Genomic DNA, 14,159 nt, shown 5'->3' with positions numbered 1-14,159 from the left:
TAGGCTGACCCTTGCCTGCTCCCCTTAGAGGTCGTGTGGCCTTAGGCAAGACCTCACAACCTTTTTAAGCCACATTTTCCTCACCTGTAAGTGGGGATGATAATAGTTCTTATAGCAGAAAGCTTAGCACAGTGCCTGGCACAGAGTAAGTGGTGATCTAAGTTCATGTCAATTATGATTACTTAGCAGAACTTTTCTAAAACAATATCTGAAAGACTTTGAGCTGTTTAAACAACCATCAGAAAGCACCTTACAAAGCAAAGATGCCAGTATATTTATTATTTATATAAAATACATAAACAGGAGAAAATCCCATAAATCATGAGTTGCTGTTTTCCTTGGCTCTTCAATAGTCGTATTATTTTATGAAAAACTGGACCATATTAAATTGCTCAGACCTTTGAAATTTGTAAACCTGTGTAAATTTCACATTGGAAACAACCGTTTATGTGTACTGTCACTTAAAGCACAAACTATGGTTGGTATAAAAGGTTTTAATTCACATAAATTCAGTGGTAAAAACTTCATACCAAGAGGGCTTGCCACACCTACAGTGAGGCTACTGGAAGTTATCACAGTTGGTTACATTCTCTTAGGGTGATGAAGTATTGGGATTGGGAGGAGGGTAAGAAGGGAAGGAATTTTTAGTTGGGTTTCTTCAAAAGCAGACCGTGGGCAAGGGCTTGAGTGCATGTAGTTTATTTGGGAGGTGACTAGTCAAGGTTCTCCAGAGAAACAGAATCAATAGGAGATTATACATAATGAGGAATTGGCTCACACAATTATGGAGACTGAAAATTCCCATGATCTGCTGTCTCCTTCCTGGAGACTTAGGAAGGCTCCCAGCGCAACAGTGAGGTAGGAAAAAAAGGGGGCAAATTTCTTTTTCTGCATTTTGTTCTCTTCAGGCCCTCTCTGGATTGGATGATGCCTACCCACACTGGGAAAGGCAATCTACTTTACTGAGTCTACAAGTTCAAATGCTAATCTCTGGAAACACCCTCACAGATCACACAGAAGTAATGTTTAATCTGGGAACCACATGGCCAGCGCAGTTGACACATAAAATTAACCATCATGGGAGGTGACCCCAGGAAACACAGGGAGGGAGTCAGGAAGTGAGGCAGGGTAGGGAGAACAGTACTTACGAGCAGGTTATCACTATAGACTCCATGGTGCTGGAAACCCTCTGAGAAACCCTGTGGAACAAACACATCCTCAGAGTGGGGAGCTGGGGTATTGATCCACCAACTCCCAGCCCCCTTTTGTTGAGACTTACCCCAGAGTTGTTGAATCCTCGACACTTACAGGTTGTCTTACCTGTAAGACCTTGGTCAAGTGGGTTGACCAAGTTCACGGGGTGCTGAAGAAAGCCTTTGAGAAGAAAAACAAGGTGATAAAGATGCTTGGGGTGGGAAGTTTACAGTATATATGAGAGCTGTCCAATGCAGCTGCAGGTGAACTCGTTGACCGAAGAACACGGGGTCGGACACCAAGAGCCCCTGCTACAAATGCCTTGAAAATCCATCTTGACTTCAGGACACAGTGAAATGTAATATCTCATGAACCTAATTTTAACTTATCACAGGAAGCAAAATATCACTCTAATGTTATTGCTTCTAAAGTTTTGTTCCATAAAACGAACTTTCAAAAGTGTGCTCTGAGAGGGCCATTATCACTAGTCGTCTTTCCTCTTATAAAGAACTAGTTCTTAATCCTGTTCTCCTAGCCACATTACAAAAACTATTATAACTTCAGCAGATAATACACCCTGAGTCAATATCAGATGTGTCATAAATTAATGCCAGCACCAGTGCAACGTTTCGGTCACCATATCTGTTACAGAAAAATCTAAATGTGTTAATATCATCCAATCACTCTGCCCTCAAGTTTTCCAGGCCATTTAATTATTAAATTTCTCTTTGGAAAGGGATCCCTGTCGTAAGCAATCCAGACCTTGGTGGATGGCAGGGTTTTCTCCGAGGTCACCAGAGCTTTTAACCGCTGCCTAAAGTGCATCCCGTGTTGATTAAGATACCCCAGATTAACTAGATTTAGCCGCGGCAATCACACTCCATTCGGCAGGGCTCATCTCTGGTGAATCGTGGACATTAATGACAGTTGCAAGAGCTCAAATATTATGTAATCACTAATTACATTCTGCTCAATTAGTGGAGGCTTATCAGTGTGAATCACTAATGGCTGATCACCCTGTTCTCTCTGGGAAGGAAGAGATGGGTTGCCTCGTTTCCTGATTGTATTAGCATAGACACAGACGCTGTTAACGAACGTGGGTGACGATGAAGAGGCTCCGCGTCTGTGATGGACAAAGGCAAGAGGATGGCCACCAACACTTCATTTTGAACCTCAAAGCCGTGTGTCTGTGGTTTGTCAGTGTGACTCATTCACTTCCCACCTTCCAAATGGAAAACACACGCCACATCCTGGCCAAACAGCCACTAAAAAGCTTGTGCACAAAGCCAGCTAAAGACACACACACACCCTTGGACGTGTGTGTTTCTTAAATTGATTTTCAGAGATCCAAGCTCTAAGGATCTGTGGGACATTCAAGTACGAAGCCTGTGACAAAACGGGAAGAGCACATCTGAAATGGTGAAGCCCTTGCCAGATTTTTCTTAACCCTCTGTGTGTTGGGCCTTATTAGCTGCTTTGGCTCCCGTAACAAAATACCACAGACTGGGCAGCTTCAGAATCTCCTAACACTAGTGGATTTATTATTTAAATCTAGTGGGAAAAAGTTGTACTTCCTGGGGGGATTAGTAGATGTGAAGAATAGGCATTCATTTTTAAGTTACTGAAAATATGTGCAATGTTCTAAATAATAGCAAATATTAGTGGAGGTAATTTATTTTCTCTCTTCTGGAGGCTGGAAGTCCAAGATCAAGGTGTTGGTAGGGTTGGTTTTTCTGAAGCCCATCTCCCTCGTTTGCAGACGGCCACCTTCTCGCTGTGTCCTCACGTGGCCTTGCCTCTGTGTGCGTGCTGGTATCATGTCTCTCCTTGTGCCCAAATTCCCTCCCCTCCCTTTATAAGGACACCAGTCATATTGGATTAGGGCCCACCTTAGTGACCTCATTGTAACGTGAGTACCTTGGAGTTAGGGCTTCAACGCATGAATTTGGGGGTGCACAATTCAGCCCATAAAGCCAGGATGTGCACAAACTACGTCTATTCTAACCCAATAAGTTCTTGCTGGAAGATTGGCAGCAGGCTTGGACTGCATGAACATCCCAAGGGCCCCCTTGGGTGAGAGCTGTCCGGTCCATAACAGCAGGCCACAACCACGTGTGACTGCTGAGCGCTTGAAATAGGGCTACTGCCACTGAGGAATTGAATCCTTAATTTTGTTTCATTTTAATTAATTTAAGTCTTCAAACTAAAGGAGAGTAAATATGTTTCCCTGTGAAACACAACTTTATTGTTTGAGTAGAGATACATTTCACTTGAACTATTTTTTTTTTTTTTTTTGAACAGGAAAGTAGAATTTATTGGTGGGTGTGTGTAAAGAAAGGACAGCACCAAGGCTCTCATGAGTGCAGGGAACCACCATCTGTCCAGGGAACACGATTAGGGATGTATTTGACCCCAGAGCTATCCAGGATGACTCGCTTTTCTGCCACCATGTCTTCAAATTCATCTGCATTAAGCTTAGTAAATCCCCACTTGTTGGAGATGTGGATCTTCTGGCTGCCAGGGAACTTGATCTTGGCCCTGTGGAGGGCCTCAGTCACATGCTCCTTGTTCTGCAGCTTGCTGCAGATGGACATTATGACTTGGCCAATGTGGACCCTGGCCACTGTGCCCTGGGGCTTTCCAAAGGCACCGTGCATACCTGTCTGGAGCCTAGATTGGGGACAGCATGCCAGTCATGATGTCCACTGGCAAGGGCTGTCTCCAAGGCCCCTTAGGGCAACCCACACAGGCAACAAGCTGCATATACTACCGAGAAGGCTGCTGTTTGCAGCCATTGCATACCGGGCCCCCATGGGGAAAAGAGCGTGGTCGGCTTAATTGTCTGCAAATCACTTGAACTATGAAAAATGTTGTGTCTCAACTGTGATGGCCTATCAGTGTGAAAAATACACTGACATTCAAAACTTAGAATGAAAAATATGTACACTATCTCTTTAATAATTTTTATGTTGATTATGTTTGAACATTTAAAATACATTAGGTTAAATGAAATACATTATTAAAATTAAGTTACCTGTTTCAGAAACAGAGTTATAGATACAGAGAAGGGGGGAGGACTCGGGGGGAGGAAAGAAATGGGTGAGGGAGATTAAGAGGTACAAACTTGCAGTCGCAAAATATATGTCACCGGTATGACGTGTACAGTGTGGGGAATACAGTCAAAAACTATGTAATGTCTTTACACTGATGTATTGTAACTAGATTTATCCTGGTGATCCTTTTGAAATGTATAGAAATATCAAATCATTGTCTTGTGTAATGGGAACTAACAGTGTTGTAAGTCAATTATACTTCAAAAACAAACAGAATAAGAGATCGAATTTGTGGTTAGTGAAGGTGGGTGTAGGTATGGGGAATCAGAAGAAGGTGGTCAAAAGTACAAATTTTCAGTTATAAGATAAATAAGTACTAGAGATGTAATGTACAACATGACACATATAGTTAACACTGTTGTATGTTATATATGAAAGTTGTTCAGAGAATAAGTCCTGAGAGTTCTCATCTCAAGGAAAAGTATTTTTTTCTATTTCTTTAATTTTGTATGTATATGAGATGATGGATGTCTACTAAACTCACTGTGATAATCATTTCATTAGATTAAGTCTAATCATTATGCTGTACACCTTAAACTATACAGCACTGTATATATTTTAAGGTATATGTCAATTATACCTCAATAAAGCTGGAAGAAAAAAATAAAAATTAAAAAAATTAATTTCACCTGTTTCTTTTTACTTTTTATAATGTGGATACAAGAAAATTTTAAATTACGTGTCTGGTTGGCACTATATTTCTATCAGACAACATCAGGTTAAAATTTTCATCCTCCAGTATCCCATTGCTCACCAAAGTCAAGTCACCGGGTAAACAAAAAGATTAAGTCCTTTTGCTAAAATGATTAAAGTTCCAGGTCCTTTGTCTCTTCTTTTACTAAGATTGAGATAAGCAAAATCAACCATTTCTTCTTGGATAATATATTATTAAATCTCCCATTACTAGCCATATTTGTAATATTTTCAACATTAAAATCTTGTTAACACATAGGTACCTACATTTAAGAGTCAGGAGTAATTTTCTTCATAATGAAAAGGTGCTTCCTTATGAGTTCATCCTGCTCTCCTCGTGCCTCTGGGTTTTTCCCAGGACACCCTGACTGCATTCATCCCCCGATTCTTCTCACCCTTTTTTTCTGTCCTCCTCCCTCAGTCGCCAGGAAATTCTTAGATAAGACATTCTTTCCTTATTTCTATTTAACACACACTGAAAACCCACTCTCATTTCTTCATCTGAAATATGGAAGAGACATACTGCATTTCACAGCATGAAAAGTGGAAGAATTACAAGTTAAAAATTCAAACAAATGTTTGATAGTATGTCAACGTAAGTGGGTTGGTTGTCTCTAACCCATCTTAAGCAGCTTAATCCCCAAATGTCGTAAAGAACAACTAACAGGCAGCAGACGGAACTTCTGGACACCTGACTCCATGGCTCAGTTTGGTCTTACCCAGCCACCAGCACGTCTCACCCCCAAGAAAGACCGTCTACAATTCCCCAAATGATCACAAAATTCATCCAATATCACATTCTCATCCTGAAATACAGGACAGGGGGCAGTAAAAGAGATGGTTTTTGCCTTATCCTTTTGTTCTCTCTGGCTCAATCAGCCTTTAGAAATAACGAAATCAATGCAAACATTTGTTGGAAAGATGCCCACTTTGAGGATCATTTGCTACCTAACTGCCTTGGTCGTTTACATGGATCCCAGGGAGGATTTCAGAGTCTCTCACCCTTGTTGCTCAGATAAAAGGAAGAGTCAGGTGTTGAGTTTGGTTGTGTGTGTGTTTGTGTGTGTGTGTGTGTGTGGTTTAATATTCGATGAAGCTTCCATTTCACATACACACGGATTCCCATGTGAGTTTTATTTTCCTGTCCTTTAATTGAAGTCATGCAGATTGAATCAAAGACAAAAATGCATTCAGATCCAAAAGGGAGAAAATATTTACAGCCAGAAAAGTGACATAAAAGTGTCTGGCCTCATGTACATTAAAAAAACATCTTTTTGTGTACGCAGTAGCAGCAATACATGGTAGAGTGGCTTAAATTAGAAACTACAAGGAAAAGAATGGTTGGTAAAGACAATCAGCAGACAAGTACAAAAGATCTACCTACCAAAACTAAGGCGGGCAAGATAGAAAAGGATATACATCAATCAAATCCTCATGTGATGTAATAGAAGTTCAGCAGAAAATATGGGGAGATAAAAAATCAAGAACATTGGGAGGCCATGTTAATTAGAGTTATAGAGGCAATTACTGGAAGACAGAAAATTGTTTTAAAATTCTTTGACCCATTGGTTATTCAGGAGTATGTTGTTTAGTACTCCCATATTTGAGAATTTTACAGTTTTCCTCCTGTTATTGATTTCTAGGTTCATACTATTGTGATCAGAAAAGATACTTGGTATAATTCTAATCTTTTTAAATTTGCTGAGACTTCTTTTGTGACCTAACATACAATCTATCCTGGAGAATGTTCCATGTGCACATAAAAAGAATATGCAGTCTACTGTTGGTGGATGGAATGTTCTATGTATGTCTGTTAGATTCTTTTGGTCTAAAGTATCATTTAAGTTCAATGTTTCCTTGTTGGTTTTCTATCTGGATGATCTATTCATTGTTGAAAGTGCAGCATTGAAGCTGCCTACTATTATTTTATTGTCTATTTCTCCCTTCAGATCTATTAGTATTTGCTTAACATATTTAGGTGCTCCAATGTTGGGTGCGTATATATTTACAATTATATATCCTCTCCATGAATTGACCCCTTTATCATTATATAATGTCCTTCTTTGTCTCTTTTTTACTTAAAGTCTATTTTACTGATATAAATATAGCTACCTCTGCTCTCTTTTGGTTTCCATTTGCTTGGAATATCTTTTTCCATCCTTACACTTTGAAGGTATATGTGTCCTTCAAACTGAAGTGAGTTTCTTGTAGGCAGCATATAGTTGGGTCTTGTTTGTTTGTTATTCATTCAGCCACTCTTATGTCTTTTGTTTGGAGCATTTAATCCATTCACACTTAAAGCAATTATTGATAGGTGAGGACTTACTATTGTCATCCCATTCATTCCTTTCTGGTTGTTTTGTTGTTGTTTTGTTCCTTTCTTCCTCTCTTACTGTCTTCCTTTGTGAACTGGTGATTTATCATAGTGGTATACTTTGATTCCTTTTCTTAATCTTGTGCGTATCTATTATAGGTTTTGATTTTGTAGTTGTCCTGAGGCTTATTTGAAACATCTTATAGATATACCAGTCTATTTTAAGCTGATAACAACTTAAGTTTGATCACACAAAAAATCTACCCTTTTATTCCCCCCGCAACATACACATTTTATGTTTTGATGTCACACTTTACATCTTTTTATGTTGTGTATTTATTAACAAATTATTATAGTGATAGCTATTTTTAATTCTTTTGTCTTTCAACTTTTATACTAAAGTTAAATGGTTAACACTTCACCATATTGCAGTATTGCAGTATTCTGAATCTGACTGCACACTTGCCTTTACCAGTGTGTTGTTTATTTTTATATGTTTTTATGTTACTTGTTAGGATCCTTTCATTTTCAACTCGAAAAACTTCTTTCAGCGTTTCTTGTAAAGCAAGTCTAGCAGTGATGAACTCCCTCAGCTTTTGTTTGTCTGGGAAAATCTTTATCTCCTTAATTTTTGAAGTACAGATTTGCTGGGTAAATTGTTCTTGGTTAGCAGCTCCTTTCTCTCAGCATTTTGAATATAGCACCCCAAGAAATCTATTTTTAAAAATGAACTTTGACCCCTACCTCATACCAGTCACAAAATGGTAATGTAAAATAATGGTAATAGTAAATTTCCACTTTGGAAATCAATCTGGCAATTTCTGGAAAAGTTAACATAGAATTACTATATGACCATCAATTCTACTCCTAGGTATACATCCAAGAGAAATGAAGATATATGTCCATACAAAATATCTGCACATAAATGTCCATAGCAGCATTATTCATAATTCAAAAAGTGAAAATAACCCAAATGTCCACCAACTGATGAATGGCTAAACAAAATGTGATATATCCATACACTAGAATACTATCTGGCCATAAAAAGGCTGTAACATGATGAATCCTGAAAACATTATGGTAAGTGAAAAAAGTCAGACACAGAAGGCCACATATTGTATTCCATGTCCAGAAAAGGCAAATCCACAGAGACAGAAAGTAGATTAGTTGTTACCAGAGACCGGGGAAGGGAAGAATGAAGAGTGACTGCTAATGGTGGAGGGTTTCTTTTGGGGGTGATGAAAATGTTCTGGAATTAAATAGCACTAATGTTTGCACAACTCTGTGAATATACATGATGACTATAGTTAACCCTGCTCTATGATATATAGGAAAGTTAAGAGAGAAGATCCTAAGAATTCTCATCACAAGAAAAATATTTTTCTTTCTCTTTTTATTGTATCTGTATAAGATGATGGATGCTAACTAAATTTATTGCAGTAATCATTTCACAATATATGTAAGTCAAACCATTATGCTGTACACCTTAAAGTTATACAGGATATATGTCAGTTATATCTCAATAAAAATGAAAAAAGAAATAATTACATAGCAAAAAATCTAGAAATAATGCAAATGTCCATAACCAATAGAACAGATCTATAAATTAGGGTTTATTGACACCACAACTATTATGATGAACTACAAATACCTGTAATAATATGGATGAATCTTATAAACATAATGTTGCAAGAAAGAATCCAGACACAAAAAAGTACATATCATATGTTTCAATTTATGTAAAGTTCAAAAACAGGCAAAACTAATCTGTGTTGTTAGATAGACGTGCATTACCTTTGGGAGGGTATTGACTGACGGGGCATAAAGGAGTTTCTGTGATGCTGGTAATGTTCTTTTTCCAGATCTGGTGTCAGTTACACATGTGAATCTACTTTGTGAAAATTTATCAAACTGTGCACTTATGATATGCGTGCTTTTCAATGCTTAACGTTACATTTATGAGAACTCTGAAGGGGCTGAGATTTTAGCCTGCCTTGATCTCATGGATGCCAGCAGAAGACATGAGACTCCAGGGTCAGAGACAAAGGACTTTATTATTCACAGGAACCATGAGGTTCATGTTTACATCAGCTCCCTTTGACCCCCAAGTATCATGGGGTGACATGGAGGGGGGCCCAGGTGGGTGCTGTACGTACACTGGGTTGGCATCAGACCCAAGGAACACTGAGCTTAGGAAATCTCAGTCTTTGAAAGGAGCTGCAAGCAAACACTGCTCAAATTTTGTCCCAGAGGCAACCATCATCCTTATTATACTGGGCAGCAAACAAACCTGCCCTGGCCTCAGAGGGAAACCCTCTCTCTGTCTTCCAAGGCTATTTGCTATACAAACATCCTTGAACAGATAGTCTGGAACAAAAGACGTCAGTGCCTCTGCTCATAAGACATGCAGTATCAATATGAGAGACCCACAGAGAATTGCCTCCCCACAATATGGCAATAAAAATGTACATTTATAAAATCATTAAATAAATCATTACAGAGGCCAAAGATAAAGTTCCTTTGACAGTTCTTCTGCTCTGAGCGATCATTATTTGTTGGGTGCATTCCTTTCCAGACCATCAGCTGTACAATTACAAATATATATATATAGAGAGAGAGACAGAGAGACAGAGAGAAACAGAGACACAGAGACACAGAGGACAGAAACAGAGAGAGACAGAGAGAGACAGAGAAAGTGATCTGGAGCACAGTATACAACATCATACCCTACCAAAGAGCTACAAACACAAGCCAGGGGTAAAGCCACCTCCTGCAAAGCTCCTTGGAAGGACACACTAATAGGGCCCTTTGCCTTGCCCTCCTCCTTTCTTCCTCCTTCAGATGCGATGGCTGCAGCTGTGCAGGCAGCTGTGCGGTATGAGCATGAGGCATCCTTGAGATGGAAACAACGTTCTAAGAAAGGTGGAGTAGAAAGACAAAAGGAACCTGGGACATTGATAGCATCATGGGGCCCATTCACTTCCTCCCTAGACTACCTACTTCTGCAATTCCCGTTACATGTTCGAAAAACAACCCACTCTGCTTTTCTGTGATTACTGAGACCGTGATGGAGCCAGGATTTGAACCAAAGCCAAACCCATGTATTTGACCCTCAAACAATGCTGAATCACTCTTACCCACACAAAAGGGATGCTATTACTATAGCAGTCACCAACAGTGGCCAGGAAAGACTGGAAAAACCCTGCTCTTGCTATTCTCCCTCGGAGCAGTTGGAGTTGCCCATCCCCCTTTCCAAGTCACAACAATTTCAACTTCATAACACCAACCTAAGACATGGTGCTTGTGAGAGATAAAAGTAGAAATAGCCTAATACTGCATAACTTTCTTTATTGAGGATACCTACACAGGGGAGCGCAGATTTATAGACAAGAACAAAGCAAATGTTTAAAACAGAAAACTCCGAATCTAGCTTCACCACTGGATTTGCTGTGTGACCTTAGAAAAATCACATCATTTCTCTCACTTCCCTTTTCTTACATGTTAATAAAATGGACTTTAGTGCCATGGGCTTGCAATGAGAGTCCAGTGAGGAAATACACATAAAAGCTTTTCAAAAAACCAACACTGCTCTGGACACAGAGGAATCACCGTATAAATATTGAATTCCCAGCGTACATGTACACCGAGCACGGAGAGCTTTGTGGTTATCGGCATTGCATTGCAGTGACCCCAATTTTCTCCCTGTGTTTTAGCCATTATGTAGTGGGAGACCCCACGAGACACAGAAATAACGACAGAATGGGGTGACATTGTCACAGTGAGGGGTGTGTGTGCCCGTGCGTGTGTGTGTTAAAGATTTATCCCTTTTCTCTTTCATACATTTCGTGCAAAGGATTGCTGAATATTCATTGATCTATCCAGGATCCACAAGTACGCTATTAGAAATGCATTGCTTATCTATATTTTTGAAATGTTGAAGTAATTCATTGTTGATCCTTTGCGAGATAGGTTTGCTACCTTTAAACTGAAGTGACAATAACACCCCAGCTGTCTTCGGTTTCTCTCGAGTTGTGCTGATATCCTTGATGTCGCTAACAAACCAGAGACTGCCTGTGAGAATCCTGCATGTCACCATTAAATTGAAAAAGGCCCGAAATAGCGAACTCTCACTTCTGGTAGGAAAGAGAAACGAGAGAAGGGCAAAGTGATGGTTATTCATGAATCACTCGGGCCTGCCATGATAACTACCACTGGCCTTGTTCTCTTCTTCTCCAGGCTCATAATTCTCTCCCTGAAGGTGTTTCACCTGCCCAGGAAGAACTGGGCTGGGGGGGATGTCTAGTAAACCTGATTTTTAAAGCCTCTTAAACCGCAGAAGTCTGTGTATGGGTTACAAGCCCTTCATTTTGCGTACATCAACACGGGGTCCAAATCATCTCAGCAGATTGGGGAGAGGACACCAACACAGTATGTCATGTTTGGTCCCAGGTTCCGTGACAACCTAGTAATGTAAAAGAAGGTGAAATAAACACACAATGACTGAACTTCTTTTAGAAGACTACAAGCGAATGGGTCCAGATTTGGCCTTCTGTTGCAACATTAAATATGCAGATCATTCTCCAAGCAGAGATCCTGCATATAAGGGAGGGAACGTTCGTGCCATTTCCGTATAAAAGGCTAGCATGGTATATTATTTGCAAAGAAATACAGCAGTGCAAAAATAAACATGAAAAGTGTGGCTTCCGGGTGTTTTACTGCAGACTTCTGAATGTCCTTTCATTGTTTGAACAGGGAGTTGCCATTTTTGCTGGCGCTGATAGGCAATGCTATGTGACAGGTTGGCAAACAATTTGACTGTTTTCCTCTCTCTCCTTACGGATGATATTTATAGACTAAGAATAGCATTTGGTTCCGCTTTCCGACACAGTTATCTTCTTGGGCGTGGATTAAATGTAGATCTGGGTGTTGAAAGACATTTACAAAAGTGCTGTTTGTGAAGCAGGAGGCCAGTTCTATTATCGCCAGAACATTTAAATCTTAATGACTGGCATTGTTGTCTAAAAGACGGTGTTTTTCCTGCTGAGAAACTGCATTAGATTCAAGAAACGGAGCTCATTTCCATTCTCTCAGCAGTCTCTCTAGAAATGACATGCAGTGCTTGAAACTGTTTATTTCCAAATTCCGGCTTCCCTCGCATCACTCATCAGCTTCAATTACCAGTTTTCCGGAGCTGAGCCATCAGGCAGTCTGACACCGGGGTCCGGCCTAATTCCCACCTTCTCCAGAGTCAAGAGCATAATGTGCGGATGAAAAGGTGCAAAATAGCCTGGACTTCATTAGCATGCAGGGCCCGGCTGTTCATTTGCTGGCTGCGAATGGAAGTTCTGACACTCGGAGCCGGCTGCAAAATGAGAAAAGTCCTCTTCAGGGGAGCTGGGGTCCTCGGTGGTGAGGAAAGGTCATCAAAAAGACAGCCACTGCCCTTGCTCCCTGCTCTCCAGGACTGCTTATTGATTCCAGGGACACCTCATTACACGCCGGATCAACATATTATTGCCATGTTCTGCGACTGAATTGTTTACAAGTGTCTTTATCGCCGGCAAAGGCCGGCCCGGTGATGCGTGACTACACTCATTTGGCTGTGACCCGCCAATTATGTGTTATCCGATACGTTGCGGGGTATCTTGATCTTTGCCCGGGTCTTCTCCCGGCATCAACACAGTCCCATTTACTACTTCTTTCTAACCACTCTTTGGGAAAGTAGCCATTAGCCTGTCAGTGTATAAGAGTGTGTGTGTGTGTGTGTGTGTGTGTGTGTGTGCACGCGCGCGCGCGCTCTGCTATAGGAAATCTGAGTGTCATTTCTCCGATGCTTGCTATGCATGAGGTTCATAATTAGTTGGGAGAAAGAAATTCTCTCCCTCTCTCTCTCTCTCTAACACACACACACACACCTTTTTCTTATGGCATCTAGGATAACCCACACAATTTGCAATCAGCATGCACAACAGAGGGCATAATGCAGCTTGTTACGGAGCTCCTCTGCTTGTACATATAGGCGCTATGAGAGACCTGTCATATTTTATTTGGGCATAGCCACTGCAAACCACCATTGTTATCTTTCATTACAGACACTTCTATGGCTCCATAAAAGAAAGAGTGGAATAGCGACTCGATTAAAAACTCCATAAGAAGATTGTGCAAACTCCCTCCGCCCCAAAAAGTGGAGACGAAGCCCTAGTTTGGAAGGGAGTGTATTCTACGATGCAATCTTGATTTCCCTTTCCCTCCGATGGTGACTACTGTCTTCCCTTTAATGATGCCGTGTATTGACAACTTTGGTTTATCGCTATGCATATTGCTTGGGGAAGTTTTAATGACTGCCAAACATTTGGGCTGTCTCAACCAAATACTAAAGTGAGCAGGGAGGGCATTTCATTTACATCTCCAGTTGCCATCAGGAATGGCTACTTAATGAGTTTTCTAGTCCGGGGAATATAGCAAAACAAATGCCAAGAAATTTGCCTTCACGTTTCCTGGAAGAATAAATCCTTGGCAATGGGCACAGACTACAATGAGTGAAATGAAACTCAAGAATCCAACTGCCTTCAGAAAGGTGACATCTGTAAATCCATTCATTTCCAGCAATTTCCCAGATTTGTCTGGTATTTGTCTTCAAATTAATTTCCTACATTTTTTCCCTCTTTCAAATCTGTGGAAAGGATTTTGGTAACGTTATCAAGTTCTTTGTATTCTTTCTGAAACCTCTGGGTCCTGGCTTCCTGACAAAGAGTAACTGAAAAGGCTGAACAAAGCCCCCTGGTCAGGGTGCTTTAGCTCAAAGAGTCAATGGAGAGATGTTTGCTCCACCAAGTGTTTAAGGA

The 14,159-nt window shown here is 40.4% G+C and overlaps 1 non-coding gene across 1 annotated transcript; it reads right to left on the bottom strand.

Moving 5' to 3' along the window:
• Window positions 1-3,907: 3,907 nt before the first annotated feature.
• On the bottom strand, window positions 3,908-4,042 carry LOC118882167. Its single transcript, XR_005016716.1, has one exon. It is a non-coding gene; the product is annotated as a small nucleolar RNA SNORA70 (small nucleolar RNA).
• Window positions 4,043-14,159: the final 10,117 nt, after the last annotated feature.

The sequence above is a fragment of the Balaenoptera musculus genome, chromosome 15 (assembly GCF_009873245.2).
Source record: "Balaenoptera musculus isolate JJ_BM4_2016_0621 chromosome 15, mBalMus1.pri.v3, whole genome shotgun sequence".
NCBI classification, from domain to species: Eukaryota; Metazoa; Chordata; class Mammalia; order Artiodactyla; family Balaenopteridae; genus Balaenoptera; species Balaenoptera musculus.
This window is presented reverse-complemented; position numbering and strand designations above follow the sequence as displayed.